Source organism: Athene cunicularia (assembly GCF_003259725.1).
Source record: "Athene cunicularia isolate RWA chromosome 6 unlocalized genomic scaffold, athCun1 chr6_part1, whole genome shotgun sequence".
NCBI lineage: Eukaryota > Metazoa > Chordata > Aves > Strigiformes > Strigidae > Athene > Athene cunicularia.
The window spans coordinates 26,018,011-26,045,709 of NW_020799105.1; the positions used below are offsets into that span (position 1 = coordinate 26,018,011).

The following is a 27,699-nucleotide window of genomic DNA, read 5'->3' on the forward strand; positions in this document are numbered from 1 at the left end:
GAGAAGGATGGAGCTGTCATTTCAGTGGCACTGCTGAACTGGGGCTTGCAGGGGGAGGAGAAGGCTCTGTGCTGAGAGAGATAAAGTCAAAATGAAGTACAGCCTGGCATCTAGATGAGACATTTTCTTTGTTTAGCCTGGAAAAAAGATCAGGCAGGAAAGGAAAAACTGAAAGTCTTGGGGTATTTTTTTGTTAAGTTGATGGAAGAGGTGACAAAAATATTTGTGTGATGTTAAAATCAGGGACCCTGGCAAGCTGGTCTTGACTGACAGCAGATTTTGAGATATCTCGAAATGATGAAATATGAGAACATTACTGCTGCACAATGGTGCTGTGTTACATTTTTCTCCCTACCTGCGGTATTTCAGGCCTGTGCCTGAGCTGTCTGTCCATCTCCCCGGCAGTGGGGGATCTCTCTGGAGCCTGGGGCTAACGGCGCATCGTACAGCGCTGGCAACATCAGGAAATGCTGTTTCAGCTCCTCAGACGCTTCCCAAGCAGTACAAGATGCCTTATCACCATCCGGTGTCACTTCTATCACTTGTGATTGTCTTATATCACTGTGAGCTGAGGCTTGTGCCAGCAGAGGCACGGGAGGGAGGCGGATGGGCTCAGCGCGGGTGCCCTGACAGCGCCAAAGGCCCGTGCTTACCCTCAGGGTTCAGGAGCAAACATTTGGACACTTCTCTGGATATTTTTATCCACCCATCAGGCTTGGCAGAGTTCACCCAGCGTGCACCTGGGCCGCAGATGCCCTCCCCAAGTTTCAGAGGGACGGAGCGGGGGCAGGACCCGCGGTCCATCGGCCAGGGCAGGAGCGGGGCAGGAGCAGGGCTGGCGGGAAGCACCTTCGCTCCCCTCCCGCCGCCGAGGCCTTCCAGGGCCAGGGAACCTCAGCACAGGAGGCGTGAGTCCTCCCCGACACAGCATGTCAGGGGCTGAGGGAGCGACGCCTTGAACATCATGGACACGGAGAACCTCCGGGACAAGCTGTGGGACGGGATCAGCCTAAGGGATGAGCCCCAGGGAAGCGGGAGGGGATGGAAGGCTGCACCCCCCACCCCGTGCAGCTGCATCACAAACTCCTTGGACAAACCTCAGAGGGACAGACATGGACTGAGGGAAACCCCGTTGACCGACGGGCCTCGGCCACTGAGGAGGTAACAAGAACCTGGGTGAGGTTTCTGGGGTGACTGATGACATCTCGGAACAGAGAATAAACCAAAGCTGAGCGAGGACCAGGGACTCACCCGGAAACCCGCTCCACCTTCTTCCTCGTCTCTCATGGAAATGAGTTTGTGGAACCCCGGCCCCTCCTCGTCTAGTGTGCAAATCAGCTGAAAACATGAACTGAAAAGGGGAGAGAAGCTTTGCTGGGTGTGCACCCACCCCCCAGGGGTACCGCACCTGAGACACGCTGGGTCCAGGGGTGCTGATCCCGATTTCTTCCACTCTTCCTCTCCTTCCTTTTTCTCTCATTCCTTTTCTTTTCTTTCTTACAGATTTATAAGAGACCACATTGCATATTATCCTTTTCCAAGTTTAAATTGTTTTCTACCACAAGTAAAACATTTTAACCGGTCAATTGGTGTCGTTTTACCTTAATTCAGCCGAGGGCATCACAGAACCCTTGTGACTCTGGGCATCCAGTCCGGGCAGTGACACAGCCCAGGCCACAGCGCGCAGCCTTGGACACTGTGAATGACCACGAGCCTGATTCTGATCATGAGCCTGCACCACCTTTGCACCGTGGAAATCCCCTCCTTTCTGCTAAGAAATCTATTTCTGACTGTTCCCTGGGCCTGGGACCTGGCGGGTGCCACCCAGCCTCGCTGCACACTGTCGATTATTCGGTTCAGATTACGAACTGCCAAACCTCATTTCTTTATCTGCTTTCCCTAAACCCAAATGGTACCACAATTTAAATTAATAATTGGGTTTAGGAACTCGAAGATATTTCCTGCAGATAACGTACTACCATCACTGTTTATTTTCAATATATTCTGCCTCATATCAGGTGCACTTGCGAAGCTGCTCCTCTTCAAGTCTGCTGAAGATATCTCTGTGGATCACAGAAAAACTCCACAATCCCTCAGAAACCACAATTACTAATTTTATGGTTTACCTGTGACTCACTTTCTCATACCTAATACTAAACATGAAAGGCTCGTAGCTGAAATTGATTTGTTATAAATTACAGAAAATGTGATTTTTAATTAGATGTGCAAAAGAACATTTGCAACAGCGACTGAAGTAAATAGTGTTTAAAAATAACTTTCCTATACAGAGCAATTCCTTTGAAGGAAATAGTTTGAGTGTAATAACGTGAACTTAGCATTTATATATTTGTTTCTTTATTTGTATCACTTCCTAAAGTTGAAAAGGGTGTAATTTGACTTTGGATCTCATAAAATACAGGCAGAGAGAAGTTATATGACTTGTTTTGTATCACACAAAGTTAATAGCAGCCTAGGGCTGAGCAGAGCTGCATTTTCCCCCCCTGCGAGACTCGTCCTTGCCCTACCATTAGGCTTTGGCTATTGAAACTGCAGCCCCACCTCAGTCGATGGAAAGCTGTTACCAAATTAATGAAGCCTGCCTCTGGTTCCTGATGAGAACACAAGCCCCACGTTTCAGATGCCACTTTGCAGAAGGTCACAGCAAAGGCTAAAAACAATAATTTGTAAAGAAAAAAAGCAGACAACACTGAGTGAATGTGAAAAGAAAGTATGTTATCATTAACAAGATGGGGGGAAAAAAGTCAATAGATATGAAAGTACCGTGGAGAGTGGGAACTCCTGTTATTCACTGTGAAAACATCTCTGCAGCCGTCTGCTCCCTGGTTTTCCCAGAACAGAGGTGGAAGGACCCGGAGGGTGCCCGGATGAAGGGAAGGGCGGAGGCACCCTGGGGTGGGCGAGCGGTGGCCATGCCGGAGTACAGCCCTGCGTCCTGGGGCACACGCAGCAGGGGAGACACCGGCTTTGGAGTAATACCTGTAAAAGAATAAAAACATCTCTCCACAGCTAAAACCATTAACAGTTGTTAATTAACCATTAAAATTACCAACCGTCTTAAAGGTCTGTAAGGTTAAGTGCAATCAATATTTATTTGATTACAGTGAGCAGGGTCAGGCGTCTCGGTGCACCAGCGTATTTGAGGAATTAGAAAGCAGAAATGGTAAATACTACTCGCTTTGAAACTGTTCTAAAACGCTGGCTGCGTGATGGGGAAGAGCACTGGAAAGGTGAAAGGAAGACGATTAAAATGATAACTTCAACCAAGTAAGGGGTTTAGAAAGAATGAGAGAAAAAGATACTAAAAAGAGAAAGGGAGAGAAAGCAAGCAAGAAAAGCAAAGAAAAGAAAAAAAAAAAGAAATAAAGGAGCTCAGAAAATAAGTTCAGCTCATTATTAGACCATGCTCCGCCTTGGTCTGGGCCCAGGCAGACGGAGATGTTGGGAAGTAAAGCTGTGTCTGCCTCCCTGGACAGCCCCCGGGGCCGGCCCTGAGCTGGCTGCGCTCCCCCACACGCCTGGCACTGCCACCCCGGGAGCTGGCACATCCCCCGTGTCACCGCCGAGCCATCCTTCACACTCGCTGCTTTATTAATTATTTTAGTGACAAATAATCCATTTCTGAGGCTAATGATGCAAAGCTCCCCAGAGAAGGGATCTTCACATTTCTTCCAAATCTGAACTTTGGTTGTACAGTTCCGTCAGACAAGTGTAATTAAAGTACTCGCATGCTTTCACCCTGGCTGTAAAGCCGTGGAGGTTTCAAATGTCAATTAAAACTCTGCCTGGAGCCTGGAGACCAGCCAAGCTGCCCCAAGGTAATTCAGAGGCTGGAAACGATGGTTAAGTAAAGGGCTTCTCGATTCCACGTGCTCCTGTGGAGCCCGGTGGTTCAGAGAGGGCTCTGGCAGCCCTCAAGTGTCTGCGTGGCGAGGTCCTGCCATCAACCCAGAGAATCCAGGGACTAAAGGTCCCCTCGCCCAGCCCCCGAGTCCTGCTGCCCTCCATCGAGAGCAGCTCGCGGTTGCTGCAGCTCCGAGGTAAGGTTCTGCATCCTCTGGAGCAGCAAAACGAGAGAAATAACACACTTTTACTGAAAGATCCCGAGTCAGGTGGTGCTGCTCCTGTGGCTACGCTGCTTACGGCACGGAAGGAGCTCGGCTGCTCCTGCTCCTGCCCTGCCCACCGCATGGGGACTCGGGGGTGAGGGCAGCCTGGGACTGAGCACGTCCAGGTCAGCATCAGCCCGCGTGAGACGTTTCTCCCGGTTTTCCCACCCGGTGCACAGGGGAGCAGGAGCTTAAGCAGTAACGCTCCTGCTGTGCCCCCAACCCACACCCCCAGCCGAAGGGCCAGAGCAGGTCCGTCGCCGGGCTGGCCCATCCCCACGATGCTTCGGCCACTGATCTGGCCCTCACCCAAAATACGCACCTTTGGCTCATGGATTTCCTGCCCAACACTACTCTTGTCGCCGGGTGGGATGTCAGCATGGCTCTCTAATCAGAGCAGGTTGCAAGACTGTGTATTTTTATCCGAAAATATTGCATTTGTACTTTCCTTAATTTTCCATGAAAATACATCGCAATTTTACCCACAGGACGAGGCACAGGTTTTTTCTCCTTTAGGAAGAGTTTAGCGTGGAGCCCTCTACACAACACATTGCATCACTAAAATGGAGATTGTCTCAGGTTATTTTAAGTCCTTAGACTTTGATCAGTAGCTTGGAAAAGAAAGATGACAAAAAAAGCACATAGTATAAGGAAAAATCTACCTAGACATAGTTTATGCATCATATACAGAGATACTTGTGAGTGTTCAGTATCTCCGAGAATAACAGAGAGTTGTCAACAGAGATGATATTTTCTTCTAAGTCAAAACAAACAAAAGAAGCCTTAGAGGACCTGATCCACCACTCGCTGAAGTCAAAAGAAAACTCTCACTGACTTCAGTGAAGCTGGATGCAGCTCAAAGTGTGCATATTTCTGTTTTCATGAGTCGTGTAAACTCCATCTGTTTCCCAGTCCCTGTGGGGAAATGCCATCTTTCTGTTTTCATTATTCAGTTTGCTCTCTCCGTTGTAGTTTGTACTCGACTCCACCAGTTTTACAAAACACAATATTTTATGGTGCAGTGCTCAGCTGTCTCACGGAGGCCTCGGTTCCTACGGCACGACTGACATCAAGCACTTTTCTCATTAAAAAGAAAACGTTATTACATCATAACCACCTCTTCCCTCTTTACTCTCTGCTCAGGGGTGACAGCACAATCCAGAGCTCCTGGATTTTTTTTTTCCCCGTGTGTGCTGCCTCCCCAGTTTATGCAGGGGATGAAACGTGCCCAAGGTGCTCGTCTCTTCCACGCTGCCCACAGGCCAGGGCACGTCCCGATGGAAGCGGGTCCATCCCGGTGCCTGTGCCCATACCCCTGCCCTCCCCACCCCTAACCCGCACTGGGGGAGGTCCTGGGCTGTCCAAAAGGGCAACAGAGAGGTTTTGCAACGGGACACTGCAACTACCTACCAGATACTTTGCCCACATTGACCAGTTTTCAGATGACCAAGGGCAAAGTCCCTTCAAAAACACAAGAGGCAGATTTCATTAGGAGTTTTCGCTCATCTTAAGACATCCGTAGCAAGCGAGGGTCATTGGTTAATCACCTCAAGCCTAATTACATTAGCTATGATGGAAGGTTACAAAGCTAACCAGAGCCACCTGAAAAGTGGTTTCTGTCTCTGTCGGTGGCTGCGAGCCGAAGTCCTAAAGGGACACTACAGGTGATCTGAGATGAAGCTGCACGTCCCCTACAGCCACGGCAAACATTCCACAGATGGTAGCAAAGAGACCAGATGATGGCTCCAGCATCGCTGACTTCAGAGCTTACAGTGTCTAATACTTTCTGTCATCATTCCTCCCCCTGAGTTTTGTATTGGGTGCACGCAAGCGGAGAGGCTGAGCTCAACCAAAAAGCTGGAGAAATGAGATAGAACATCGCAGACCCACCTGCATCATTTGTGGCAACAAAACTTCTCTGAAAGAGATGTTTTCTGTTATGTGGTCTTCCACAGTCCTGTGAAGACAGTGAGGTTTACTGAAGACTTCAGAGGTCCAGCTGCCTGGCAACAGTGATTAATTTAGTCAAATTAATGAAGACACTAGCCCAGATATTATTTATGCCCACAAGTAAGAGATGACAGCAATACCCAGCAGCACAGCGAAGGAGAATGACGTGTTTAGAGTGACAAAGCAGGATTTTGCCATGCCGGGGCACTGCTTTACCCTCAGGACGTGCCTTTGAGAGGGGAGCAGCACCTCTCTACCTGGCGCAGAGGGGTCAGCATCCCCGATGCTGCGGATACTTGGCACCACCAGCGCTGCCCAGCTCCCGGCAGCGGCACTCCAAGGCATCAGCTCTGGGAAACACACGGCTTTGAACATGACCTACCCTTGTCTGGAAGGCAAAACTAACTCAAGGAGTTGTGGCTACACAAAGTATATTAGCCCTCAGAAACCAATTAGGTTCTTCATTATCGACAGAACAGAGTAAGAAGAAAAAACTTCACAGTAATCGAATCAGTGAATACAGCCCTAGTTCACTAAGTCATTCGGGTATGAACAAGTGAAATCTTGCCTAGATTGTGGCTTCAGAAGGATTGCTCTTGTAATTTTGAAATACTTCTTTAAAGAAAATTAAATTAGAGACCTAACAGGATATCTATATACCATTCTCATTTTCAATGACAGTATGTAAAAATTATTTTGCTATCTAGGTAATTTTAAACAAAAATTTTCAAACACTGGTCTTTCAAAAGTCAAGAGAGGATAAAATAATAATGATAATAATGATAAAATAACAATGATAATAATAACAACAACAATAATAATAACTCATCCTTGCGGGTAAAGAAGATGAGAGCATCTGTAAGTACCCTCAGTTCTCTTGCAAAGTGGGTTCTTCATTGTTGTTAAGATGAGAGGCTGCAGCTCACGCCCCTTTTCAAACAGTCTCCATATACGGAACAAATAAATATTGCTGTCCACAATTTGAAGATATTCAAACTCCGATACGGAGAGAGGGAAATAAGTTATCCCAGATGTTAGTCCACCAGAAGCAGATTCATTTACATCCATGTTTATATCACGTTTACACCATTCTGTCCAACAATTTTTATACATTGTCATGTAAGAGAACGTTAGTGTTAGTCAGTCGCTGCTAAGAATGGCCACAGAACCTGGGAATTCACGAAACAAATCTACTACGTCATGAGGAGGGGTGTTGCAAGTTGCACAAAGCAGCATATTTTAGTTCTTTATTAATATCAGGTTACTGAAGGATGCTGAAATCATGTTTTTATAGCATAACTCTTGTTGTAAAGACACGCTGTGTTCTAATGAACAAAATATAAATATTTTTTTCTTCTCAGACTACCGAGAATTTTATCATAAGAGGAAGGGCTGAATTTTCAAGTGAATGAAATAAACGTACATTGGTGCAAAATCACACGGTAAATAAGACGTCAGCAGTCTCTCTCCGTTAGGTTTTTGAGACATGCTGTAGCTGGCGATCAAAGGCAAGTGCCTGCTCTCGAGGGTCACTAGAATCACCGGGGCCTCCAGGCAGCGCCTCACCCATCACCTCATCCCTGCATCCACGCCGGGGCCGACAAGGCTGGGCTTCCTCTGACAGCTCTGGGCAAGCAGCGACCAGGCACAGCAGCCACCAGTCAGCCCAGAGCAGACAGCCATGGCAAGCCTCCCAAGTCTGAAGAACAGCAAAAAATAAATAATATTGGTGGAACTGCACTTATGTGTGTGAAAACTCAACTAAAACCACAAAAAAAAAACCTTTGCAAGCAACTGTCTGCATCAGCTGGTGCTGGCAAAGACTGATGACAATGATAACTATGATGAATTGATGCTGTAATTATGAATATATGAAGTTTTATGAGGAGACAACAAATGTGTCACTATTTATACACAGCTGAAAAAGCACTAGCATATTCCTTCAAATCGTCTGCAGCTTCAGAAATGAGTCATTAATGCAGCTCTGCCTTTTGATAATGTTTTGCCCAATGCAAATTCTTTTGCACCTGAAGACTATCTAGAATTCCATAATGAAATTAGGTTTAAAGAGCCAGACATTATTGAAAAGTATTTAAACCCTTTCTCTTGGTAGAAGCCATTCCCCAAGAAAAAAAAAAAAAAAAAAAAAAAACGCTGAGGCTGTAAAGCTGAGCAAAAATACAAATGTGAGTAGATTTGGTTTTCACTTACTAAACATGCACACGATTGAGTAGAAAATGCCATGTTTGCTGATATGGGAGCTGGAAACGCAGCTTACATACAAATAAATTCTGGATACTATCAGCCAACTCGATGCAGGTGTTTAATTGGCCCCCGGAGCAGCAAAGCCCATGAACGTGCGCACGTACGGCCACGGTCTGAGGGTCCTCCCGCACCCCAAACCCCACCGAATCGCTGAGAATCTCGGGGCTGCCAGGAGCCCTCGGGCGGGCCCTGGCGCTGCAGAAGGCAGGAGGGTGCTGCGAAGGCAACAACCACCACCAAGTCATTTAAGGGGAGTCTCCCCCGACGTGGAGCCGCACCCCGACTGACAGAGAGCTGCTGGGGATGGGGGCGGCTTCCACAGACGGACAAACCCACCCCAAAAATGAGTGAGTGAGTAAACAAAAACTCCCGAACGTGTTCTGCAAACCAGCCTTTGGTCGAGTGCTTTCAGCCAATTTGAAGGCAGGCGATGATCTGTTCTGCCCCCCGGCTCCCTTTCCCATCCTGCTGTGCTGTTGACCCGGGGGGTTAAAGAGCTGCCAGGGCACGGCCGGGGTGGCTCCGGCCTGCTTCGGGCATCCCTGGGGTTCTTCGTGGGGGGTTATTCAGGGAAAGCCAGAATATACGTATCCTCCACAGCTCGTGGTAGCCTCTTTACTACCTTACCATTGTGTTACCACTTAAATGTTCACGACCATACAGGGAACAACTTGGGGACCAACACTCTACGGTGTTTTCCCTTCAGGCTGCTCAATCCTCCCCCGTTTAAAGCCAGACCCACTCTCTTCTCCCCAGTTAAAGGAATGAGCATCAGTTTAGTAGCACAGGAATTATCCCCTGCTGTCTCGCCTAACTCCAGGTCACCTCTCTAAAACCAGGACAAAGGACAACACAGCCCAAGAGCACTATTTACTCACAGTAGTCTGCAGATAAGTACGCTGTGTCCCCCACCCGGAGAAAGGACACAAGGTAGAGGTAAGTGCTGGAGCACCTTTGTACCAACACCCGCACCCGAGCAGCCCAAGCACGGCCTGGGCGTTCCCTGCGCCGATCTTTAAACGCCACTTGTTTGATTTACGGTCTGTAGAGGTTACCCTGTGCTACACAGCACAGACAGAACCACATATCCAACCAGCTGGTCTCTGTGACGGAGAGGGGGATTAATTTCTGCAAAACTCCCAGGCGGGCGGGCAGCTTCCTGCCGTGGGGGTATTTTAATTGAAGGCTGGAAGTCACGGGAGCCCCGGGGGGAGCTGAGAGGGGTGTGAGCCCTGCCCAGCCCACAGCTGGACCCCAGCCCTGCCCGCCGTGACAAAGGGTGCTCCTGAGTCCCCTCCTGGGGAAAGGGGCCGGCACAGCACCCAGCACGGCACCCAACGGGCTGCTGCTGCCGCGCCGGGTTTTCTGAAAGCTCATTACAGTTTATGTCCTAATAATTCGTTTATAATTTCAGACAACAAAACCTATTAGCGAGCAGAGGGCAATCAGTAATTATGAGCTCTCCTTGTCTTTTAGTTAGCCTTAAGCTTCTCAATTTTTCAACATATATAAGGCTTAATTCTAGCTCCGATAAGTTGTTTTAGGAGGCTGGTTTGTACCCGGTTTGCAGCCACCGCTCGCACCACCATCGGTCAACAGCGGAAACAAGCAAATACCTCTAAGCAAGACTCCCCCCCATCCTGCTCTGGCCACGTGCATGGAGGAGGATAAATCCCTGGTCAGTAAAAGCTGTGTTCGCAGGGAAGGTTTCACAGGGGCACGTGCTGGCAGGCAGGCAGGGCAGCGTGCAGGGACTGAAGGCTGAGAGTCTCCAAGAATTAATGTAAATCTGGGTTTTTAACCAGCAGGATGGCAGCAAGGCTTGGATCCAGCATGGATTCTCAATTGTTAAGACAGAGATGAGGGGGTTTCTGTTTATCAAAAGGACTGATGTATTTCTGCACGATAAAGCAGCTCCTGGGAAGTGCTATTGTTTGTCTTGCCATTTGTCAGAAGAGAATGGTTTAATGTTTTGGTGGAAGGCACAAGTGAGTATCTCTTCAGCGATGAAGGAAAATAAGCTTAGTGCTAAGGCAATAGAAAATATTGATCTATCTTCAGGTACTGCAGCTGAAAAATTTTCATAAAATGTATCTTCTCCTTCCCCTACTGCTCAGCGTCCTTTGTCTTTTACCAACTAATTCTCTGGAGTGGAAAGTTTAACCTTGAACACATAGAAACCCCAGCACAAACAAAATCATACACACACCCCAACAAAATGGGCACCATGAAGTATCCAGGCCCCGCAAAGGGGCAGCTGGGCTGGGAACCCTCCGTCCCCGCGGGCGGTGGGACCCCGTCCCTGCAGCACAGGGGGCTGTGGGCAGCGCGGGCAGCCCGGGGCGGGGGGACGGCGGGGTCCCCTCCCGCAGCAGCCTGGTGGTTTCTGCTGCCTTTCAAGCCAGAGATCAGAATTTTTGCACCTGGTTGCACAAAGCCCGAGATCATGTGAACCCTCCCAGTGTTACCAGCCTGGAGACCGCACACCCACCCGGCTGTGCAGACCACAAGGCAGATGCTGCTTTGGTCCTCGGGCACGCGCTGCCCTTGGAGGAAACGCCTCGCGCAAACTTTCAACAGTATTTGCTGTGTCAGCACTGGCGTGGCCAGCAGGGACAGGGAAGGGGTCTGAGCCCTGGGCTCGGCACTGGTGAGGCCGCCCCTCGCTGAGTGGGTTCAGTTCTGGGCCCCTCACCCCAAAAAGGCCATTGAGTGACTCGAGCGTGGCCAGAGAAGGGCAACGGAGCTGGGGCAGGGTCTGGAGCACAGGTCTGCTGGGGAGCGGCTGGGGGAACTGGGGGGTTCAGTCTGGAGCAGAGGAGGCTGAGGGGAGACCTCCTGGCCCTCGGCAACTCCCTGCCAGGAGGGGGCAGAGAGGGGGGATGAGTCTCTGGAGCCAAGGCCCCAGCGCCAGGCCCCGAGGGAATGGCCTCAAGCTGCCCAGGGCAGGGTCAGGCTGGCTCTGAGGAAGGATTTCTGTGCAGAAGGGGCTGTTGGGCGTTGGAATGGGCTGCCCAGGGCAGGGGGGAGTCCCCGGGATCCCTGGAGGGGTTGAAGAGTCGGGCTGAGCCAGCGCTGAGGGGTCTGGGGGAGTTGGGAAGGGTCAGGGGGAGGGTCATGGTTGGGCTGGAGGGGCTGCAAGGGCTTTTCCAACCCAGATGATTCTGGGATTCTGTGATTTCTTTCCTTTCCTCATCCCTTGCATTCACTGTGACAGCTCAGAAAACCCAGTAGGTTGTACTTCCCATTCCTGGGACAGTGTTTCTTCACTGCTTTCATTTACTTGGGGAAAACAGGTTTTGAGATTCACCTCTTGGCAAGATGTCTGAGGCAGTATAGGAATAAGGAGAAAAAATTACCTATTAGGTAAAACCAGCAGCTTCATAAATCTGTCTGGGCTCTTGTAGGCTGGGTCCCCACCAGAGCCCGGTCCCTGCCCTTTATTACCATTCAGTCAGCAACATCGGCCCATCCATTTTTACACAGAACTCCCAGAGGTTTGACAGTCAGAGCACAGAATACTCCCCCATTCCATTCTTACACCCAACTCTTGACCGAAGGCAGCCCCCATGCGCAGGCTGCCGGCTGCATTGGCCAACCCTGGGCATCCCCCCGGGGGCTGACACGAGCCACCACTGGGCAAGGGCTACAAAACAGAGCCCCAAAGGTTGGCACCCCCCCACCTCACGTGCCTCCCCACCACTGCAGACAGACACCCACCTTCGCAAGCTGTCTCATGTCCTGGGAGGAGCAAGCGGGAGGCAAGCCTGTCTCCAGGCACACGTGATTAATTATTAACAGAAAATGTTACTAATTATTAACAGAAAATGTTCCTATCTATACAACAGCTAAAAAAGAGGCATTGCTTGTATCTGAATCTGTGAAGAAATAATGGCAGCTTCTCATATCCTTCCTGTGAGTGAGGGGTGGAAAACCAGTCAGGTCTCACCCCCACAAGCAGAGGCCACTGAAGAGGCTGAAGGCAGAGCGCTGGCACCCCAACGGCCCCAAGATCTGGAAGGTAAAACCCCCAAAGGGCTGGGGAAGGAGCCTGGGAAGCGCTGACTGCCTCAGTGACACCATGCCATGAGCCTCCAACTCGTCTTGAATTCAGCCCAGACTAAAACGGAGTTTGAGCACGATCAGACGGGCTGTATCAGCAGCAGCAGGTCCCCAGCAGGACCCGACCTGCCCAGTGCTGCGGAGGACGGACGCGGCAGAGCTGCGGGGCCACACACACAGGACAGGCACCAGAACAACCCCAGCGGGCGCAGGCACAGCCCAAGCAAATTCAGCTCTTATTTAAGCAAATTTCCAATCGCTGCCCCGAAACAGGCAATCAACTCCAATTTAAACCAACGCTTGACAAGCTTCCTGTTTATTACAGAACTCATGATTTGGGATGGGATTTTCCAGGCCAGCTTGTTTGTATCTCCCCTCTGCTTTTATTAAGAGCAGGCCTGTGCCATAATATTATTTTTCATACTCTCCTACCACTGACAGCGCATCCATCATTCTTCATAATTGCATCTAACAAATATTGATTTTGTCTCCAAAAGAGTAAACAGAAATATTAAAGTGCTTTTGCAGAAGGCAAAAACACTAGTGGAAAGCATATTTAAACAGCCCCGCATCTTGTGACAGAGCATATGGCTGCAAAAAGGCAGCACTAATTCACATGGGCTGGAAAATGCAGCAAAACAGCGAATCTCGGTAACGGGGCAACTGAGCTCCAGGAGAACACCCTCAATACAAGCAGAAGCTTCAATCCATCCAGTCTCAAGCATAAGTCTTTATGCTCCATTTTCACAGTCCTTCCTGAATGGGAGGAAATAACTGAATTTTAGCCTCAAGAAATTATTAAGGCTGATTAACCCCATTGCTGGGCTGCGTTGGCTGCTCCGGGAAAGCGCAGCCCGTCCTGGCAAGGACGAGCTCCTGGGAGCGCTCCTCAGTGCACGCCCCGCAGCACACGGCATTACACATCTTAGTCCTTTTGCAGTTGCTTTAACAACACTGCTTAGTGGAACCACACTCTTCCTCACGCTCTTCATGAAGGTTTCAGGTAGCATCGCCCGTCGCTGCCAGGCCGGGAGATCTGTGTATCCTCCACTGGAACTCAGGCAAGACAAAATATTCCTGACTGTGCTAAAGGGCAAGGTAAACTTTAGAAAAGATAATTCCCAGAAATACTGAGGCCCCCTTGATATATCTTCATCAGGAACAAACATAAGAAGTAAATTTCCAGCTCTTCCAGTGTCAGTAGCTGAATATGAAGCAGCAGCAGCTATCCCCAGCTGGCGGGTGCCTGGCCCCCGGCGACAGCAGCAGCACCCACCAAGGCCACCCCCGAGCTGCCGCCAGCATTCACACAAAAGCCTGAGAAATCAAACCCCAGCCACAGAAACGTTCGGTGAAGAGAGTGAGAGCACATCAGGAGAACGGTAAAGATTAACACAAGTTAGTAACAACTCCATTTAATTGTTAGAATGAAATTCTCAACGTGAAACTAATGAGCATTAATAGAAGATTAAATGAGAAATTCAACAGAAGTCACTCCAGAGCCAAGAGGCCACTTCTCAGCAAAGGGAGCAGCTCAGGGGCTGATCATTAGCCAATACGGCACCTCCTGCGCTCGCCAAGGTCACTGGGAGGAAGCCAAGAAGGGATGGAGGAATATCACATTTCTGAGCACATCCTTTTCCCAGAAAGGCCGGGAACTGCAGACTGCTGAGCGCACGTGGAAGAGGGCGAGACGGCTGGCTGGCTGCAGAGGGCCATTACCCGGTACGTGCCATACTGGGGGGACTGGGCGGGACAGAGAGGGCTCCCCGCTGCCAGCCGCCCCCCCGCGCCCGCCGGACACACAGCACATGCTTTATTCTGCTGTCTTGCACCTATTCCTCCAAAATGCCAGGATGAAAGGGTGAATAACAAATGGGACATTAAGCACCCAAGTAAAAGAAATATATATTGTTTTTTCCAATAAATATCTCCCTTTTTAACCCAATGCAGTATCTCCTTTTCAGTAGGAGGTGCTGAGCCTGACAGCCGGTTTCACTGATCTCATCCCCATCACTTCCACTGTTCTGATTACTTTGATCACTTGTTTGGAAATAAAGAATTAAAATCTACTTATAAACTTTCTTGTATTACTTGATCTATCATAACAACAGATTTTATGGTTAATCAGGCACCAAACCAGCATAAACACAGAATAATATTTGGACTGTTAAAAAACCCAACTGCTGTGTGTCTGTGCAGTGCTGAGCAGAGCAGGAGTGCCCACACCCACTGTGGACAAGCACTGGGCCTCCCAGGCCTCCATGGAAAAAGGATTTTCACAGCGAGAAGCTGCTCTGAGGGGACCTTCCTGACCTGAGTGAGTCCCTCCGAGCAGCGGGGGCCGGCAGACACAGCCCCAGCTTTGCCCTCACACTGCAAAGTGCTGCAAAAACCACCCGCTGGAACCGCAGCACAAGAGACCTGTCTTGCTTTAGGCCACAGGGCAAGTTAAATTCAACAAGGAATAAAAATAATTATAACTCTTCACCAGCTCACTGTACAATGAGGGTTTTCCATCCTCAATTCTTTAAAGCACTTGGCTTTTTTGCCCTGCAAGATTTTGAAAAAAAACAACCAAAAACCAAAAAACAGAACGAAAACCCAAAGCAAAGCATTTCCTTTTCACAGCCTACACAGAATTAGGGGCCTGGACGTGTCAGCCGCAGCTCCCCAATCACCCCTGACGAGGAAAGCCAAGACACGAGGCTCCCAGCAGCCCTTCCGTCCCCAAACCTGGAGACGGTCATCGGGGCAGCAGGAGGGGACACGGAAGGGAGTGCCCCTGGGGCAGACTGCTGTGACGAGCCCCGGGGCTGTGATGAGACAAGCACGGGGCGGGGGCCCTGTCCCTTCAAGATGCTCTTCATGCAACCGGCCTCAGGAGAACCCCGACACCAGGGGAAGGCACCCGGGGGATCGGGGGGTCTGTGCAGCGAATGGGGATCCATCAGTCATACACGCTGTCCTGTCCTTCAGCCACTATACCCACCAAGAGCTAACTATTACACAGCAGGAAACAAAGCAAAAAAAGTCTCAGGGAAAAGGTTGTGATCTAGATAAAAGCTCCCTCCATCTTTTCTGGCTCTGCAATTCACATCTGTTGATATTTGGGTTTAAGTTTGTAGCTTTGTCCTGGTTTAAACACAACTAACGGCCAAACACCACAGAGCCACTGCCTCACCCTCCCTCACCCCAGAGTGGAGGGGTAAGGGTACGGAGACACGTAGGTTGAGCTAAAAACAATTTAATAATTGAAATAAAATCAAAATAATAATGATAATGTTAATAATAACAATAACAATAGAAAACACATATAAGTAATGCACAATGTAATTGCTCACCGATCGCTGACCGATGCCCAGCCCTAGTGATCCCAGAGGAGAGAGAATCCTGAAACCCCCATCCCAAAACCCCGAGTGAGCTTCCCGACCAACCCTCCTCTGCCCGCTGCGTGTGACGTTGTATGATCTGGAATATCCCAGGGGCCAGTCTGGGCCCGTTGTTTTGCCCGTGCTCCCCCCCAGCATCTTGTGTACCTGCGCACGGGCAGGACAGGGGAGTTGAGAAGCCCTGGATTTCTTAGCAACAACTGAAAACATCAGTGTCTCCTCAACGTCCTTCTCATATCAAACCCCCCACTAAATCCAAAACGCAGCACCAGTCTAGCTACTAAGGAAGGGGGAAAAAAAATAGCTCTATCCCAGTGGAAACCAGAACAAGCTTACAAAAAAGCGACTGCACAAATCGGGCAATCGTAAATCCTGTTGGTAAATCGAACAGGTGAGAGGGGCTTACACTCCTGCTGCCAAAAAGCAACATCAGAACATCATGATTTGTGCCAAAAACACCTGCAGGGAACCAAACCACCCAGCTGGAACACTGGCATCCCCAAACCCCCCCACCCCAGCCAGGTGGGAAAGGTGCCTACGGATGCAGGAGCTCCAGCCCCCCGCGCCTGTGGGATGCTCCGTGTCCCCCCCCACCTCCTCGCTGCTGGGGGTGCCCGGGGCCCTGGCACACTGGCGTGACCAACCTGCCCTCAACTGCCTTTATTAACCATGAGGGTGGGAGGATGGAGAGACAATCTGAGCAGAATTTAACAGATAGGAGGGTCTGATGTCTTAAAAAATATATTTTTTTTTATCCCTGAAGAATATTAAATTTCTTAATGGCCTGTGCTAAGAGAAATACCTTATTTCATCACTTGTACCTGCACTGGTTCTGATTTCCACCCTCAGGCAACCCGAAAGTAGTAACTAGAATTATCAGAGAAAGTTTAGAGAAATAGTTTCTGAAAATTTGTGCCTCTGGGTAGTCCAGAAAACCCCCGGGAAGATACAGTAAAGACAGAAGTCAGTGGGACAGTAAGCATTTAAACCTTGGCTTCAACAGACAGCCTGACCCAGAAGGGCTGGCCCAGCACCGCTGGGGCTGCCAATGCAGCTCACTCCACAGCCTCCTGGCACAAGTTCTCTAAAAAGCCTTTGCCACACATTTAAAAATAACCAACCTGTTTGTAAAACCCAGCCCTTTGCGACACTGACAATTATGTTCAAATTAATGAATTGTTATCCAATATCACTGATTTAAATATCTAAGACAGTTAAAACCTTAATACATCATTTCCACAAGAAATATTGATCCATTCAAACAAGCAAATATATGCAAAGCGTTTTTACAAATACAATGCATGTCACCGAGATCCTTTCTAACAGCTTTTCACAGCATGGAAATGAGAAATAAGTGCTACTGCCAACGCACAACAAACATCAAAAGAAAGAGAGGAAATGAAAAAAGGGAAAGGGACAAGAAAACATCAAAAATAAGAACAAGCAAGCCTTCCCTTTGTGGCACGAGGCCCAGGGAACCCTGCCTGGCACCGGTGAGGCAGGTGCCGGAGCCCCGGCCAGCACGGCAGGTGCCCTGGGGGGGCGGCACGGCGCTGCTCTGCCTGGCTCAGGGACCGCCCGACGATGTACTTCATACCCAGAGAACGACAGCAACAGCTCTGGGGGAGCAGCGTCAGCTCAGAAGCCTGAGGCCGGTGGGGATCACCCTGACCTCTTCCACAACACAGATTAAATCTCACGCAGACGCCCTGTGTGAGTCCCGCATTCCCTGGGTGAGTCTTTGGGAGCCTTTGGGTGAGTGCCGGAGCCCGGCAGCGGGGCCGAACCCCCAGCAGCAACCAGAGTGGGGGTGACAGAGCCCCCGGCTACCAGGGGCATCGCCTGAGGTGGAGCTACCGCCACCGCTTCCATCAGCTTTCCCAGGGTTCGTTTTACTATCGAGAAGATACGTTCCTGAAGGAGGAGGAGGACCGCACTCCCGTTTTGTTTCGCTGGTGATCCAAAGTTCACATTCATTTCGACTTTTCGGTCATCGCTGCCTTCTCTGTAACACAACTCACACACACTCACCTCCCACCCCAAACACTGTAGCAAGGAGCGTTGGGTTCTTTACAAAAACCAGGAATGAGAGTAAGAAAAATCCAGATTTTGACTAAAACTATGGGTCAAATCCAGTAGTGGTTCCCAGAATTTCTCTCTATGTCACTTGTGGGATGAATCACTTCGAAGAGGCTTTACTCCCTTGAAGTATCTATGACACATTTTTAAAAGACACTTTTACATAATGTACATAAGCTGGAACTGTTGTCCAGGTTGAAATTCGTTGGTCAAACAGCTTGAAGAACATCGATAACCATGACTTCCAAATGTGTCTATGCCTACGTGCGTTAAGCAGCTAACACAACCGTATTTATGCCGGACCGCAGTAATTAACTGTGCGTCTGACATTGGCTGTAGCAAACACAGCCGCTGGGACAGATGTAAGAGCAGACCCTGAGGGACCCAGGCTACTGTGGGAAGCACACCTGTAAGCTGGCCGCTCTTTTAGCTGCTGTGCAGGAAACTCTCCTCTCCACAGCCGTGCCAGAAAAGGTTGGGGTAACAGGTCTGAGCCTCCCTACGTGAACCACAGCCCCCCGGCTCTAACACCTTCCTCCAGATCCCCACCTGGGCGCTGCATTAGCCGTTTTGAGCACAGAGAGAGAAAGGGGCATCAGAGAGCAAGTAAACAAGCAAGTGAGGGAAAAAAACAAACCAAAACCCAACTTTCTGAGAGGTTCCTTTTTCCTGAAGCCTGAGAGCACAGTGAAACACGGGGAGCGCCCATGACCCCCTCAGTTGGTTTCAGGGCATTGGTACCCGACAAGTTATTTAAGATCATACACAACAGATAACAAACCCCACAGCTGGAGGTTCCCACCTTTCTGGTTTTTTTCTTTTTTTTTTTTTTTTTTTTTTTTTTTCCTTTCACTGCTGGGAAAGTCTAATTGCTCTATTTTATTTTCATATCCATCTCAGAGGCAGACTAATTAACGATTAGCTATGATGCAGCGCAAATGCAGGCTCTGCGCGGGGCTGCCGGTATGCCAGACACCCGCAAACCCCCGGCTCGGCTGCCGAGCAGCTCTCCCTGCTGTTCCTCCCCAAGCACAGATCCCTTCCAGAAAACTCTTCTATTAGAATCAATGTTTCTTCCCAATTAGCTCCTACACCTTTAAGAAAACACTAATATAATATGCCGGCCTGGGATCCGCTAACTCATTGCCAGTACTGCTTAATGCTTTATACCTTAAGTGATAAAGAAGAGCTTAAGTGGTAAAGCCAGGGTTAAAACTGTAGATGTACACGAACCAAAAGGCTGATTCTCATGTGTTTCTGTACTAAAAAACAAGTCACGAGTGAATTTATGCATTTTTCTGTCTAGAACAGAGGGTACAAAGTCTTCCCAAGTTCATTTTCTTCATCTGATACCTCTGCTTTATGACACCCAACCTCTCGCTCTCTCCTCTGATTTGTCTTTTGCATTTCCTCTCCTGTTCTGTTCCTAATTCTTTCTTAATTCCCCCTGTAAATAAAGACTGAAGAACCGGCAGAAAACAGCTACAGTGGCAGAAAATCAGGTTCTCATCTGGTCTTAAAGAGCTAGATGAGAACTCTTCCCAGTTCTAATATGTTAAACTGGAAGGAAAAAACCCGCTTTAAAAATCTATATTAAAGCTTTTATCCAATTAATATTTCATTACAGATGCATGGGAGGGATGCATCACTCCCTGATCAGTTCACTCTAAAAAGCTAAAACCAGTTTGTTGAATTTTAAATTCTTACTTTTTAATATGAAATGTTTGTAAGTTACTAATTAAAAAAATAATTTAAGGAAATGTCTTTTTCCTCGATTGGATTGTTCTTATTATTATTTTTTGCAGCGTGATGAACAAATTTTACAAACATAGAGCTACTGCCAGGAAGCTGGTAACTGGAGCAGAGATTTTTAAATAGCAATCTACCCTAGATCATCAGGCAGTTAACAAATTGAGAACAGTCTTTGTTCTTTTATTAAAAATCTGACAAATACCTTTTTGACACTGCAGCTGGCGGGGGGAAGCAGATTTCCATCGCCCGGCGGCTGCGGGTACCAACGCCCGGAGCCGGGGATGCCCGGCAGCTGCCTCGGCCACGGCGACCAGGCGTTCACACCCCATGGAACAGCCGCGTTATTGCCCTGCTGCCTTCCGTTTATTAGAAACTAGTTCTCCCCAAACACAATAAACTGCAGCTCCAGGTTTACAGCAGTTTCCGCAACCCGGCGACGCCGTGCCTGACCCGCGGGGCCCTGCACGACGGGCGCATCCACAGACCAGCCCAGGGCTCTCACAGCTGAGTTTAACACCAACAGCCCGGTTTTTTCTCAGCAAAAAGCAAACTCCCTCCTGAGCAAATGCCCCGCCAGCCCTGCTCACACCAACCGTTGGGCCTGTCCGACCAAGGACATTGCTGGGGAGCTGGAGGAAACGAAGGAGCCGTGTAACGAGGGAGATGGTGAACAGGGAGAGGGGATATCAGCAGGCGGCTGCTGAGCTACTCCTGCAACGAGACCCTCACTTCGAGTCGTACCGCCGATGGAGCTTCCCTGAAGGGTCCTGTACACGCCGTGCCAGGAAGGCTCTGCAGCCCCTCGGAGCTGGCCAGACAAACGGGACAGGATGCTCACAGCAAATTGATTCATACGGTCAATATTTAGTGTTGAAGGGTCAATCACCAGCGCATGGCCTGTCTGAATTAAGAATAAGCCCAATGCTAAACTCATCATTCAGTCCAGTTTCTCCAGGAGCAACAAGTCCCCTGTATCTCTGCAGATCAGACACTTCCCATTCAATAGTTAATTACGGGAGTGAGTACCCAATTTACTCCAGCCAGCTTGGAAGCAAAACGCTAAACTGACGCAGTTTAAGTGAGATTAACATGGGGCTGCCCACAGCTACTGATGCAGACACACAGAAGCAAGATTTCCTCCAGTGACAGGCTCCAGGAGATGAAATCAGTGACTGCCCTCTGCTCTGCCACTTATCCTGTCCTCGGGCAACTCATCTAAACATCCTCCGGCCCCAGAAACCGGGGCTGTACACCCAACTCACCTCACCAGCGGGAAGGGGAATTAGGAAAAGCTCGTACAGCACACGAAGATGGGACGCTAAAGGAGAGCCCAAGCCTGCCCGGGCTCTGGTGATCATTCTTCTGGTGCAGAGCCCTGGCCCCAGCACTCCGCCACTGCTGCCGATGCGACAGCAGCACCTGGAGAGCCACAAGCACCCGCTCTGTTGAGAGCAGTCAAATAAATCCTCCCGGTCTTGATCACAGCCAAAGACCTCCAACTGCTCAGCACTGCAAGAGCCAGCCGAAGGAAAACAAATCTCTTCACATAAAATAACCGTGCATCGCCAGGCGCACCAGCCTGCTGCCTGCAGACACGTATTGATTGTAAAATTCAATTATAAAGGCGAAGCATGAGTTTATAAAAAAATTGTATTTATGGTGCGTTAACAAGCTCAGCCCGGGCAATCCCCGAGTCCGTACACTTCAGGCTGCCTCCAGCTCCCGGGCAGGTGTGGTGACCAGACCACACGAGGAAACCCCCCATACGCTGGGAATATTCCTTGCATGGATAATTCTCTGTCACTGTCCTGGCTAAGCTCAAGCTCTCTCATGTGCCATAAAATAAGTTTTGCAATCTCAGTCCCCTCAAGACCTCCTATATTCCTCAGCACCCAACTGAAATTCTTCCACAAACATCATTTTACAATTGAAAATACTTCTCTCATCTAAAAACAAGTAATGCCACCGCTGGATCTGGGATTTGCTCTGATACCTCTCAGAGAAAACATCCAAGGGCTCAGGGTGGATTGGTTTGGGGTTTTTTCTTGGTAAAAGAACAGAGGAATGGAATTTAAAAATATGATTTCTGAAGGGGGCCATGTGGGCTTGGGAGTTTTATTTTAACAGGGGTCCAAGGTGATTCTGCCACTGTCGGGGGGTGGCACAGCCCCTGCCCCACACCCAAGGCTCAGGTGGCCCCACCAGCCAGGCGTGTGCGCTCCTCTGAAGTCAGGAGGAACTTCAGCACTGCCAGGGGAAACCAAGTCACCTGAGACTTCAACCACGTTATGCTCAACCCCTCCAAGTCAGCCCCTCCAAAGCCCTGGCAGGCAGCAGTTGTGTTCCAGACTGTCCCAGGTCTGCCTTTGCTCTTCCCACCCAACGCCCTTTTAACATCTTCCACCGACAGAAATCCAGATTTGCTTACCTGTGTAATCCCCCCTCGGTGAAGGCTTAGTCCCGGAGCAATTCAGGCTTAGTCCTGGAGCAATTCAGGCTTAGTCCTGGAGCAATTCAGGCTTAGCCCACGTACCTTGTTTCACAACGTCAGCTCAGTCCGTGCTTTTCTGAATGCAGAGGGCCGGGCGGGCTGCTGGAAGTTTGGGTTCTGCCGTTCACTTCCTAAAATCAAAGGGAAGGATCACGTTAACTTGGCTGCAATCAGCCCCACACGTAACGTTACAGAGAAGTCACTTCCCAGCAGCTTTGCCGGGAGCTGCCATGCAGACGTGGGGGTGGCAGTGCCAACCCTGCGGGCTGGGGCCGCTCGGCCGGGGCAAGCCGGTCACACAGACCCCCAGCAGCTTTCCTCACAGGGACAGGGACCACAGAGCAGTTTTTATCTTCGCAAAACCCTCCAGGATGATGCTGTCCAGCTCAGTAAACACTCCATACAGTCCCACAAGACTTTTGCTCACCTTTTTATTAGCATCTACCTTTCTCCCCTACCCCCTTCTCGTGACTTTACTTTTTTCTTGGCCTTGATTAATTTTCCAGTTCTTTAACTTCATTGTGCTATTTGGAGTCATTATTCTGGGGCATTTGGGGTTAATTTGATTATCATTTAATCTCAGTTTGCCTCGTCAGACGACACAGCCTGTACGTTGTCTCCACTGCCCTTCACAAGTAATTCCAGTACTATATGGACACACAGGCTCATTTATAAGTTTGTTGGCAAATTTTACTGATTTTTTTGTGCATCAATTTATCAAACGTTTGCAATTTACAGAACTCTCCTCTTTTTAGGTATAATTACACCGGGACTGGATCTTCCCTAGAGTAAAAGCTACTGGAGGTGTCTCAGTTAATGCTATTGCTATTTTTAATTAACTGCCTGACAAAGTTCAGTTTGTTAACAGCAGTGTTCATCAATATCCATAGGTACCACCTAACCAACCGTACTAGCAGCAAACCTGTATGTATCAGAAGTAGTTCAAAAACTGTTGTTGTTTTCACTTCACTCAATTTCTAATGTTTTCAGCTTTCTAAAATGTTATTGAAAATTGGCTACTAAAGCAGAAAGCACTGTTTCACTGAGCCGATGGCCATTCTGCAGCTCACCAATGTCCCGAGCATTAATCTCCACAGCCAAGCACAGGAACATGCTCTGATCTTAACCACGACGCTTTAAACCTAAGATTAAATGCAGTGATGATCACTTAAACCAATATCATTGCAGTATGCAGATAATAAAGTATCTCTGCTTTCATCAACCTCTGTTGTGGGACACTGTGTTAGCAAGACTCAAAATGAGACAACATCAGTCATCCCGGACACAGAACGCTGCGGGATTCATCCAGTTACTGTATTATAATCAGGTTTTAGGCAAGAAAGATGCATCAACAGAACAGACATGAAAATCAATGGATTAACTCTTTTTCTAACTATAGCTGCCTAATTCTCTGTTGCTGAAAAATCCTTCGAGTCAAAGGGAAGGGGCGGGAGGTAGCCTAGGGGCCAAGACAAGAGGTGCCTTTCTGACGAGATGTGGAAACGGTTCCTCCGAAGCGGCTGGCGGGTGCCCAACAACCCTCCCGCAGAGCTGGCGCGGGCCGTGGCGGCGGCGCTGCCGGCAGAGCGGTGCCGGGGCCTGCCCGAGCCTCCGAGCACACCACGGAGCACCGGGTGCTGCCAACCCCCTGCGGGCCCGAGCCGGGAGCCTGGCTAAAGCCGGGGCCCAGCGCTCCTCCCCCGGGGCACCGCGTGCTCTCTCCAGATCCCGTCCTCGCACGGAGGGACCGAGAGCTGCCCCGGGACACAGACCGTGCCATGGAGGGCAGGGCCTGGCTTCTTGCCTTCCACTGCTTGCACAGGCCTCGCATCCAAGGGATCCCCCTCGCAAACCTCAGGCATCTTCATCGCCAGCGCCACGCAAAGGCCTTGCAAACTCTCCTCTACACGAAGGAAACCCTACTGAGCTGCACAGACAGACTTGGCTTCGCCGAGAAGCGGCAAAAATTTAATGCTGGAGGTCTGAAAAATTATCCGTAAGGGTTCAGTGATGCGTATCCTGTTCTGCTCCCTACATTAAATATTGGAGGATGCCTGCTGCCATAATTATTCATAAACTATTACCTAGTTTAATTGAATTCATACTCCAATATATTTAACAAGAGCATTGTTTGTGAAGCATTTTAAGTCTTGGTGGCTTAGTAACCCAGGAGACCAGTGTCTGGCTACAAAACCTTTGTTCCCAGCTGCTCACAGCCAGCGTCCTCCCCTGCCCAGTCTCACACAGAAAGGCCGCAGAGGAGGAAGGAGAGTGCAAAACTCTGAAAATCCCTCTATGTGCAAGGGCAGGCCGTGGCCTGTGCCCCGCGCGCAAGGGACACTGCGCAGCCGTGTGGCGGCCGCCCTCCCTGGGCAAACGGAACCCGTGAAGCTGCCGCTGTACCATCGGGGCCAGGCGGCGCGTCACCGGCCTCACGGGACCTCCCCAGCCCAAAAGGACAATCCCTCGGTGCTCTGCACCGCTGATTCCCACCCGGTTCGTCACCATGCCCGTCTGCACTCTGAACCGCCCTTTCCCTTCGCACGCCCGAGAGCCGACGGAACGCGAACCGCAGAGCTTCCTCCCGGGGGTGAAGCACCTGCAGCTCTGCCAGAGCCGCGGGATGCTGGGACCCCCGTCCCCTCTGCTCAGCCCCGCCAGGCAGCGTCTGGGCCTGCTGGGAGCCCTGTGACATCCCGGCACAGCTGCGACCACCAGACCCAAGGCGGGTGCTACCAAAGACATCGCCAGAGAGACGGCAACCGCCGCCGGGCCAGCCAGCTCCCACACGGTCACCTGCACGGGCTGGCCACGGAGTCCCACTGCCCCCGGGAGGCCTCCTCCCTCCCATTTTGGGGGTAAAACCAAGCAAAACCGCTGTGCCTCCTGTGCAAGCAGTTTGCAGAGGTACGTGCTGTGCCCCATCACAGCTGCCACACATAAGCAACTGCCAGTCTCCAAGTGATTTAATTCTAAAATTGAATATTTAGGAATTCTGTTTCTATTCAGCTACAAAGTTAAATGTATGCAGCATTTTAAAAAAATTCACCGTCTCACCCTCAGCCCCCTCTCAGACTGCAAACTGTCCACAGCCAAATGCTATTAAGCAGATTTCTGGGCATGAGACAAGAGAGAAAAGAAATCATGGCAGGAAGATACAGCCTTTGTGACAAAACCATTTCAGTCGTGGTGTATTATCCATGACACCAGTTACTAGAGGTAGATGCAACATTTTAAAGCATCTTGAAATGATGCTTTAACTTATCAATATATTGAATTTAAGAAGAAATTGCTCTACAAGGGGAACTGCTGCTGGGAACTCCTAAGACCACCCAGCCAACCCCCTCCAGACAGACACCCGGCCAGGCCAGGCTGGGCTCCCGAACACCGGGAACGCTCGCAGGCAGCATTCAAGGGCTACGCAGAGGATTTACTGGACCCTCCCAAGCCCTCGCAGCTGTGGAGAGTCTGGAAAGACAAAGCGTAAAGCTCTGTCACCTGCGTCCTTGGGCTGCGTCGTAATACAGAGGAGCCAACTTTGAGGGAGCCTGCATTTAAAAAGCAGGACAATAACTCAGTTTTCACAAAAGAAAAAAAAAAAAAAAAAAGCTTTGAAGAAATAAAACACTGAATTGTTGCATATAGCAACATCAAGTGTATCTGCATTACTCTGGAGATACTCCAGAAATCTAACGGCAACCGTTGAGATTTCTTTTTCCCTAAACTCTAAATCAGCTGCACCATCTAATGCACTGTAGGATTAGAGGAAATACAGAGTTCCAGATTTACAGACTCCCTGAAATTACTTCTGCCAAATATTAAAATAATGGTTTCTCACCAAAAAAAAAAAAAAAAAAAAAAAAAAAATTTTTTTTTAAATGCCGTTGGGGACACGGGGTTGTTTTTATATTCATTTTTCCAGGTTTAATTCAAAACTTACTAATTTTTCATGCAATTAAAAGAGAGGCCAAGCCCAGGAAGCAGGGCACCGGCACCGGGAGTCTGACCTACCTGGTGCAACTCCCTCTGCCCCAAAGGCTCCGGCCTGGACCCTGGCTGGGACTGCGCTCAGCGGCATGAGCCAGAAGCACTTACTTCCACATTATGAGCTGGAAGGTAAAAACATAGATGATTTGAGGTGGAGATGTCAGAGAAAGACAATGTTATCAGTGTAATGATGCTCAGTACTTTTATTATTGCTTTAATTTCGGATCTACATTGGGAAGGCTTATGCTTTGAGGTGCAACTTCTCAAGACAGCATTTCAGGATATTATGGTAATCTTCATTTTACCATCTCCGTAAGAGAAAACGTCTTCACAACTGGCTGAATATCATTACTCAAAAATTCTGCTAATTATAGTTCGCAGACAACTTCCAGCACGAACCGGGGCGATCCAGGCACCATCACCTGGAAGCTGCTGCCTGGGGCTGCCAGCTAGAACTGATTTATGCATGCAGAATATACGGTTATGCTGTGCTGATGAGCCGCCCTCATTCAGTACACACAATGAAAAAAGGAAACACGAGAAGTGTCGAGAAGGAAAAAAGGAATATGAATGGTAGATGTCCTAGGGAATTTATTTTTTTTTAAACCAATCATGCCATCTGTCTTCCCTGTCATGCCTTTTGGTCTTGTAGTTATTAATCCATCACTCTTTTTTCTGAACTAGCAGATAGCAATTATGCATTCATTCTTATCGAGTATAAAAATGAATCCTTAACCTTTAACTCATGATGGAGCATTTCCATACAAAACACTTTTCCTGTATTAGTATTCTACCCATTGACTCAGAGTGTGTGAATACTTGAAAATGGGTTCAGAGACATTTCCCTGTGTTTTACACATTTTCCACTTTAAAGAAAGATGAAAACCCATGACCCAGAGAAGCTGGTCCATTATGATAAATCTCCATAATATTGTAGTCATTAAAACAAAAAAAATCCTACTTGTTCCTATTTTCATTCATGTGTAGAAGCTGTTTCCAAGAGACCCCAAAAGTTTAAATAGTTTTTATTAGGAAATGCAGTTAGAAGTCTGGTATAATAAGGAACAATAGTGCCACCAAGTGGCTACGTGTTGCAGACGGAGGAATCACAATTTCTTTCATTTATACTTTTGATGGAAAGCCACAGAAAACCAAATATAGCAATTTCAGTGAAGGCCATTACAATTACTTTTCCCACAGTTTCTAGAAAGATTTATGGTGCTTATATTTTTCAACAGCGTAAAGTTGAAAAAATTGTTAAAATTAAAAAGTGTTTGAGAAGTCTGTCCCATTTCAAATAAGTTCTCTTTCCACAAAGAGCAAAGGCACTGCATGCCAAGAATTTACAAACTCCAGAAAACATGCGCTCTAGTTCTACTTCCCCACTTCTGGGTGGGGAAGATCCTGAGCTTTCACACGTTTGGAAGATAACAGAATTTCAAGACACCGTTAAGCTCAGACATGATGTGGAAGTACCTCAAAATAATTCAAGAGTATAACGAAACCTCAACCCCTGCTTGTTTCTCTCTGGATCTTTTAACAACAAGTGCACGGAAAATAATGACTTCTGTGTAAACACCTGAAGCGACTGGAT

At 48.9% G+C, this 27,699-nt stretch overlaps 1 long non-coding RNA gene across 1 annotated transcript; it reads right to left on the reverse strand.

The window, feature by feature from the left end:
* Positions 1–2,781: 2,781 nt before the first annotated feature.
* Positions 2,782–26,316, reverse strand: LOC113481426. Its single transcript, XR_003398679.1, has 4 exons — positions 26,130–26,316; positions 25,176–25,232; positions 22,056–22,249; positions 2,782–2,997 (listed from the first exon to the last, which is right to left on the reverse strand). It is a non-coding gene; the product is annotated as an uncharacterized LOC113481426 (long non-coding RNA).
* Positions 26,317–27,699: the final 1,383 nt, after the last annotated feature.